Raw genomic sequence first — 8,994 nt, 5'->3', positions numbered from 1 at the left:
AAGATGACAAACATGATGCACAAAGATGAGCTTCAAAAAGTTTTGGGTGAATTTAAGAGACAGAGGTCTGCAGAGGAAAACATCTGAAGATCAGAGCCATATAGTTGTGTCTTTTTAGGAGCTCATGTATAAAGTGCTAAGTTTTTTACACTTATGGATGAGGTAAAAACTAAATTCAGATTTCAAAAAGGCCTCTAAACTCTGATACTAATCCCTTGAAGAATGGGTCCAAGTTTACCTAATGTTAGCATTTAATGAATAATACACATTATTGTTAAAAAACACTTGCAGATGAGCTTTTCTGCTCAAAGCTTTTGGGTTCATTTAATTTCCTTTTTTCTTTTTTCCTCCAGAGAGATAGCTTGGTTTAATAGAGGTTACTCTGGAACTCTATAAACCCTGTAATAGAGGTTACTCTGGAACTCTATAAACCCTGTCTTACAGGTGACACTCTGCACCCCACAGGGTTCCATGACCTAGAAGGACAGCCTGAGCCCTCCCAAATCCTAGCAGGAAGCTAGGAGGTTGCCGAATTGCCAATTCTGCGTCTCAAAAACTGTTAAAAAACCCCAAAACAATAAAATCTGTGATTCCATCCAAGGCAAGTAAATGAGCATCCAGTTTGTCCCCTTGAATTTGTCAGAGCTGACAGGGAATGGAAAACATACCCAAAGTGATACAAAACATATGGCCAGGTGAAATGGGCCAAAAGTTTGTTTAATGTCAGCACCGATTAAATCCTGCATCTGTTAACTGGTTCTGGCAGTAAAAGTCTAAGGATACAGCAAAACAGACACCCGTCACTGCTTGTATTTTCTCTGAAGTAGTCTGTTGGAAAAAAAATAAGGCTTCAGAAGATGTTAGATCAGCTTCTGGAAGCACAGGCTTTAATACTGAGAATGAGAGGCTTCTTTTCACACTTGACACCATGCATTAGTTTGAGCAGTGAAGCTGGTTTGTTTTCTTTCTCACTTTTCGACCAAATAACTTATTGAACACATTAGCTTCACAGGCTTTCCAGCTGAGAGATTCTTTACCATCTTCTCTTGCAACATTGTGCAACGTGCAAAAGTTGATGCTTAATTCACTTTAAATATTTTAAATCTGAAGAAAATGCATATAATAAATAAAATCAAACTTCATATTACTAGAAAAAACTTCTCCTTTTCCATCATATCTACATTGTTCTCTTGGGATATAAAGGAGCTATAAAAACCCTCTTATATTTACATATCCACACAACCTAAATCAACTCGTTTCTCACTTCATACAAAAATAAACTTTAAAATAGTTGTTTTCCTTCATTTAAGAACTTGTATTTCTAAGGAAAAGTTAAATTAAAAAACAAACAAACAAAAAACATCCAAACAACCCCCCTACATAACATTTCAAAGACAATCCCAGAGGAAATTTTTTGAAGGATCACTTTTTCGACCTACTAATAGAATTATGACAGCAATAGTGTATTTTTAAGTTGACATGCATTCAACCTCATCTTCCAGATGAGAAACTGAATTGTTTTTAACAGAAAACATCCAAAACTAGAGGTATCATCTGAAACAATTCTTTTAAAACACAGCTGAAAGATGGGGGGACCTTCATGGGACTTCATAACACTGAAGTCAGAATTCCTGTCTGTTCTGGACTATTTTTCCATGCTCCAAGCCACACTGCAAGATTTCAAGAGATCCAGGGAGATCTTTCTAGCTGAGCTAGAAGACTGAGAGGAGCTTCGTGGTTCAGAAGTTTGCGTACCTCCCAGCTCCCAAAACCTCCTGTCTGTGCAAGAGTCTCTTGTATGCAGATCAGCAGACGTACTTTCAGCAGTTGACATTCACGACAGAGACAGACATTGAAATGAGGACAACGTAAGTACAGAACACATGTGATGAAGTTCACACGTTTGAATGCCGTACTTTTTACTCAAGGAAAAAATCTAAGTATGGCAAACCCATGCTTTTGAAAAAAAAAAAAAAAAGCTACTTCCATTTAGTAAATTGAAAGTTAAGGAAAGCCCTCTTATGTACAAAGAGAAAGTTTATGCACAGAAATGTCTATGGTACGAGTAGATGAGACAGACCCACTCCTGAGCTTGACTAAAGCCATCAGAAGCGTCCCAGAGCCCGAGCCGGGATGGCAGCGGCAGCGGGGATTGAAAGCACCTCCTGAATGCCCGGGCTCACCCCAGGCTTCTAAACATTGCACCAAGCAAAAGCCTCTCCAGCCAGCCTCCGCTTCCTTCACAAACTTTTTTACGCTTCTTTGGGAGGGGAGGGTGGCACAGTACACTGGGAGATAAACCCACCTGTATCTTTCATCCACAGCAAACCAAAGGGAAAACAGGCACCCAAGTCTGCGGCAAACACGTCCCGAGCGGCGGCACCAGGAGCCCCGGAACCCGGGTTGCCCTCCCGGGCGGTGGTGGCCGGCTGCCGGGAGCGCACCGCCCGCTCCCCGCGCCCGCGGAGCCGCAGGGCGCTCACACTGCGCGGGATGGAGGCGGCGGGCTCGCCCTGCCCGCACACTCTCTTCTCCCCTCCCTGGTGAGCTGCGAGGACATCCAGCTTCGAGAGGGAGGGGGAGAACGACCAGATGGTTTTGTTAAGTTAAAGAATAGGAGCGAGGAGCATCTCGTCCCGCTCCCGTCCGCGGCTCCTGGCACAGCCCCCCAAGCTCCGCCCGCTCCGGGGCGGTGCCGCAGCCCGAGACCCCGGGACGGCGGGCACCCAGTGCCCAGCATCCGCACCCAGTGCCCAGCCACCCGCACCCAGTGCCCAGCATCCGCACCCAGTGCCCAGCATCCGCACCCAGTGCCCAGCCACCCGCACCCAGTGCCCAGCCACCCGCACCCAGTGCCCAGGCACCCGCACCCAGCGCCCAGCCACCCGCACCCAGCGCCCAGCATCCGCACCCAGTGCCCAGCCACCCGCACCCAGTGCCCAGCCACCCGCACCCAGTGCCCAGCATCCGCACCCAGCGCCCGGCACGGCGGGCACCCAGCGCCCAGCGCCCCGCGGTCCGCACCCTGCCCGGCCGCCCCTCCTCCGGGGGTGTTCCCCCTGGGCATCCCTGGTGGTGCCGCATGGCTGCACAGCGAGCTTGGGCTGTGAGTTCTTTTCACGCTTACTGCTGGGAAACACTTTTTCTGGTTTTGTTAAGCAAGCAGGCAAAAACACCTGCTCGGCAGCGGTCAGGAATGCAGTTTAAACACGTGTCAAAATGTGGCGGTTTTGCCTTGACAAAACTAAAACCAGATATATCTTAAGTGTAACTTATCAATAATTTGCTTTGTCCGTGTTTTACAGAAATCTTTACATTTTAAGCATTTACAGACTAAACAAGCGCTATGGCTGCTGTGCGCTGAAACCAATGTTTTCAGAAATACTTTTGTGTATCACAGAAATAGTGTGTGGCTAGAAAAGCTATGTAGTAGTCTGTCTTCCTGTCACTACTACTGCCTACTACTATACTGCTCTTGGAGACATACTGCTCTCGTCTTTCTACAGAAGAAAAAAATGTGCCCATGGTGAATGAATTGCTGGATAAAACCACTGAGAGAAAAACATTCTAGAATAGACTTTGCTTTGTTGAACATCTCTCAGCTCTGGTTCTTGCTGAATTTCTAATGAGTCTTTTAAATTTATAGATCACAGTTAAAGCCTGTAAAGTGAACATCACTGTCATATTAGTCTACCTAAATTTAACCTCTTATCTGATCACACTAGCAGCTTTTTCACCATCTCTGCCTTCAAGACAGACCAGCCAATGCACTTATTGTTATAGAAAAAGAGTCCAGCAAAAAAAATGTGCTGTGAAGTTTACTCATATAATCTTTCCCCACTGAAGTCTAAGCAGCCCTTGTAAGTTGTACTAAAAACAACATTTTGTTCCACAGCTCAGCCTAAAGAAAACTATTTCATTAAATAAAATAAGAATTTTCTGAAGAAATAGATCAAGAAAATACTTAATACCATCATTTTCAGAAAACACATTGTATCACAATTTTGCTGATTAGAATTCTACTGTAAACTAAGAACTGCATCTCCCAGAACAATAACAACAACAACAAAAAAAAAAACAAGTCCAAAATGTTGTGCAAATGTCACATTCAGAGATTCAGAGAGAGAGCAGGAGGGTACCTCCTTTAGAGATGCTTACTTAAAATTAAAATTAAGAGTGTTCATTTTTTAAAATATCACTTGTAAACTTACTTAAAATTAAAATTAAGAGTGTTCATTTTTTAAAATATCACTTGTAAAATGTCTACCTCTGAAATTCTCCATTATGGTATCTAGTTACAAAAACAACCACAGTCACTAGTAGCACGTATTTATAATAATTTTTCAATAGCATGAAAATATGTGTGGTGTTAAAGTGAACTTCATAAACTGATGCAAAGTCAGACAAAACTGCTTGCTAAAAATACTATAAAAATCAATTTGAAATACACTTACCTGCTATGAACTTGTAAGAGTTTAAAAAGTGGATTGTAGTAGCAAAAAAAAACCCAAACCCTTGTCAATACAAAAAATCATCAGACAGTTTACATTCATTGTATCTCCTTTTGTTTCAGAGATTCAGAGCAGTTTGGCAGTGTTGCTAATCACCAGGGTGTGTCAGTGAAGAGTTGTCCATTTGAGTTGTAATTCTGATGGTGTCTATTTGGTTTGTAATTCTGACATCCTGGTGGTGCTTCAGAAATTAAGCATGAGCATTTGATTTTAATTTCTGGTTTGATTTATTTAAATAAAAAAATAGCAAATTCCAGCATCTTCCATGAATTTCCTGCTTACCTCTTGCTTTCAAACAAATCTTGTGACTTTTAGTGAAGTCTCAAATATCATACAGAAGAAGGGAAAGCAAATTAATCAAGTGGGGAGCAGTACTGATAATACCTGCTGTTGTGTTCAGCTACATGTGTACAACATGTGGGAAACGGAGATTGTGTCCAGATACCAGCTGCCTGAAAGCATGTAAGAGTTCTTGAAGTTACTTTCTTATGCTATTATGGAAACTGCTTTTAGTATCCTCATTTATAATCTCTCTAATTCTGCTATTTGGGGAAAACCAGTTAATCCAGTTTAGCTCTAGGGGTTACCTCTGTTCTGGTGTTCTAAAAAGAAAAAAAAGTTTCCTGACTCTTTCCTTACTTTTTACAAAAAAGACATCAGCCATCATGGTTTCATTGGCTCAATATATGATGTAGGACAGTTCCTGGACTCAGTGACATGCTGTGCATTCCCAAGATCCTGAAGAGTGGGCGTGCATTCCATGGTTTAGTCAGGTAGTGACAGTGATAACATTGAAATAATTTTGTTTTGCATGACAGTAATAAAATAAGGAGAAAACATAGGGAAAGGGATGGAAACTCTTCCACCTTTCCACAGCTGCAAGCACTATAATTCTCAAAATCCTTACTGTGATGGCGTTTGACAATGAAGCAAAACCAAAGTATCCTCAGATTTATCACAGTATCCCACAGCCTATGCCTAGGAAATCAACTTATTGATTGCTTATAAAGAATGGCAGCAGATGACAAATGCATTGGCCTGGATTACATATTTAGATGTTTTGGATGGCACAGATTCCACACTTTGTGAATTTGGAGAGAGAACACTAGATGTGAGTCCAAGATTGAAATTGCTCATAATCTCCTTATTCTGCAGAAATCATATGAAGGCAAGACTGAAAGCAGCTACTAAAATTTAGGATTATATATAAAAATACAATCGTTCCTGTTTTGGAATTAAGATTAGAACATGTTACATCATATTAAAATCACTATTAAAAGATTTTGAAATGCCTTCTGAACAGTGTGGAAGAAGATAATTTTATTTTCATATACACTAAGGAAAAATTTGTGAGTCAAAGCCAAGTTTCTTCACCTTAAAACAATTTTTAGGTTCAGTTACCTAAACAGAGGTATCTAATATATTTCAGACATCCTTGAAAATCCCATCCAACTCTTTTTAGGAGGAGATAAGCCAGAGGAGTGTGGGTCTCCATAAAGCAGTCTAATAGAAGATATTATTTGTAATAGAGGCTAGAAGCTGTATGCATAAGGCTCATCTATTTTTCCTAGTATATTATCTGGCCTAATAAAAGATGCTAGAAATTTCGTGTAGAAACTTTGCCTTACCTGCCTTTTGACTATCACAGCAAGAGCAATGTGACCATTCAGGGAAGCAGTTCTTTCAGTTCATGTCTTATTTCTGGGGGATGATTTTTCCTCGGCTTCTGTGAGGCTCTGAAATGGCTTTGTGAGCTTCTTTCTCATTTTTGGACTTCCTCTGAGTTTATAAATGATGATCAGCTTGTATTTAATTTACCTAAAGATTCCAAAGAAGCATCTAATTTGTGAGACAGAGAAGTATTTTGCAGAGTCTGGATCTAGACAATAGATCCATACTTCTCCCTGACTCCATAGTTTGGGAGCAATAGTTGTGGTCATGTCCCCTCTTCTTTCTCTAACCAATTCCATTGCTCTCACTTTCAGTGTGGCTGAGAGTTACCCCAAAGTCCAGGTACCACACAGCATATTTAATGATATGACCTAATGTCATCCAGAAAGAACAGAGCTGACCAGAGCCAGACCAGGGATGGGAAAGCTTCACAGCCTGGTGTGTAGCACAAGTTTCATCCTCCAAACCACTGCTAGCATCTCTCGTGCTTTCCCATGGAAGCCAAGAGAGGGCACAGCCTACATTGCTGACATTGGTCCTCAGAATACAGATATTCAGTGCTGATGCTGATTGAAAATAAAAGAGCAGAGGAAAAAAGCTCAAAGGATTACAGAAGACAGGTCTGACATTCCACATTTTTATACTCCTCATATATGGATTTATCTGGGAGAGCCCTTCCCCAGCAGAAGTCCCCCACAGGTCTTCTCCATCCTGCCTCATTGCCTGCACATACCCTAGCAAAACAGATTACAGGCACTTCTCTCTCCTCTCTGTCATCATCCCCCTTCCCAGTACTAACACTGGAAAACAGCCTTGACCACAGGCACCTTCTGTTTCCTTTGTTGCCTGGCCACAATAAAGGTGGCTCAGAGACAAGAAGAATTTTGGAACGTTATTTTGCAGTATGCCAAATAATAAAGATTAAAAATCATCAAGACTCGCTCTGACAAAATAGACTTTTTAATGGCCTGGTTATTTAAGGCAGGTTTCAGTTTGTACTGCCCTGCTGGGACACCACACCTTCAGGTGGGTGTCTGAGTAAGCATGTGAGTGACAGAAACAAAGAGGAATATTTGTGATGCTTGCCCATTGCATATTTAACTCTTGCAAATACATCTGTTCACTGGGTAGCCAGGAATTAATAACAGTATACAGCCTCCTTAACAGCCTCTGCTACATCTGCTTTTTTATAGTCACACTATAACCCAACAGTTGTTTTCATCAACCATGTCTACTTCCCAAATTCTTGTGTCAGTTCTTCTTTCACCTTGAGGAATTATGCATCCATCTCATCAAAGCCCAAGGGGCTGCAGAAGCCTAAGACACCAATTCAGAGCTCTTCACCCCTGAACCATTTTCTGATCTGATTTTTCTTTGAGGAAGGGTTTTCTCCTGGGCAATAGAAAAGGAACAAAACTTGTGAGTTTCCTGATTCTTATTCAGAAACCACTGCTTGAGATGAGGAAGGCAAAGCACTAATTTTCTCCAAGTTTAGTTCTGTTGGGCCATCCTACCCTCCACCAGTAGTTGAGACAACAAGGTACCAGTCAGAGCTTGCAGTAGACAGCTGAGGCAGTTTGCTTTCTAGCATTATCTCCAGCTCAGCTGAAATCTGTTATCTCCCTACTTATGACACAAACCAGCAGGAATGTTAATGGAAAATACTGAGCAATTTGTCAGTTCAAGCTAGCAATGCACACAAAAGTCAGATCTGCCACAGGGAGAAGGGAGAGCCCTGAGCTGTTTTGTATTTCTGAACATGCTCTTGCCACAGTGCTACATCTTAGCTTTCTTAGCAACTGCTTAGCTGTTCCTTTTAATCAAAGTTGAATTTTTTTACAGTAGATACATTTCATACTGGATGTGAGACTTGCTTCCTTCAACTGGCAGACTGTTTTCAGCAAAAGGAAGGAGGCAGGTGTAGATCCCATCAAGATCAGATGCACAGAAGAATAGACCAGGGTGCAGAAAAGGATGAGGGGTCACCACAGAGGAGGATGAAATTACATGTATTGAAAGATTGGCAAGAGTCTTCAATTTGATTCACAGTATGGAGGTTATCTGGTAGATGGAAAGTAATGTTTGTATTAGAGTGGGAAACTCAGTTGTACCCTGTGGATAATTCCTCTTGTTCCTGAACATTCTTGGTAGCAGCTTTTTGTAAGAGACACTGATTTGGGCACCAACCATCTGAGCCATGCTGGTTCTGTACAACCCTGAAATATCTGATGCCGTGTTTTCACTGCTGAAGGTACCTGGGCCATGCACTCAAAGTCAGTTCTGTAATTTCTCTACACTGATAAGGTACATTTTAGAGCAGACAGCTGCTCTGTTCAATTTCAGTAGTTTTTCTCACGTGTATAGGACACTGGCTTTGTCTAAACTACAGACCCATAGACACCTTCCAAGAGTATAAACCTTGCTTAATATCCACACAAGATTTCAGCTCACAGCTCCTGCCTTCTCCTGTACCTTGGTTTGGAAGGAGAACTAAGCATAAAAATCAGCTGCTTGTCCTGACTTACCCTGTTCTTATTCCTGGGCTGGACATCCAGAAGCCACAAGGGAAGCAGTGATTGGCTGAGATATGGACTGGGGCAGGTCAATACCATGACTGGGTAGTAATAGAGATGGTGAGATGAAGGGCACAAAGGTTTTGGGATCTGTCCCTTAGAATTTATCAGCAGCAGTTACTGCTTGTGATCTGGTTGATATAAAGGGTCATGTCCATGTTCAGGACTTAAACTGGTGTAGAGGTATTGCCCTTATGATCCTTGTGTTCTTGATGATGAGTACTGTACTCTTTTATCAT

The sequence above is a fragment of the Serinus canaria genome, chromosome 1 (assembly GCF_022539315.1).
Source record: "Serinus canaria isolate serCan28SL12 chromosome 1, serCan2020, whole genome shotgun sequence".
Lineage (NCBI taxonomy): Eukaryota > Metazoa > Chordata > Aves > Passeriformes > Fringillidae > Serinus > Serinus canaria.
The sequence above is the reverse complement of the archived record's forward strand: the minus strand, read 5'-3'. Positions refer to the sequence as shown.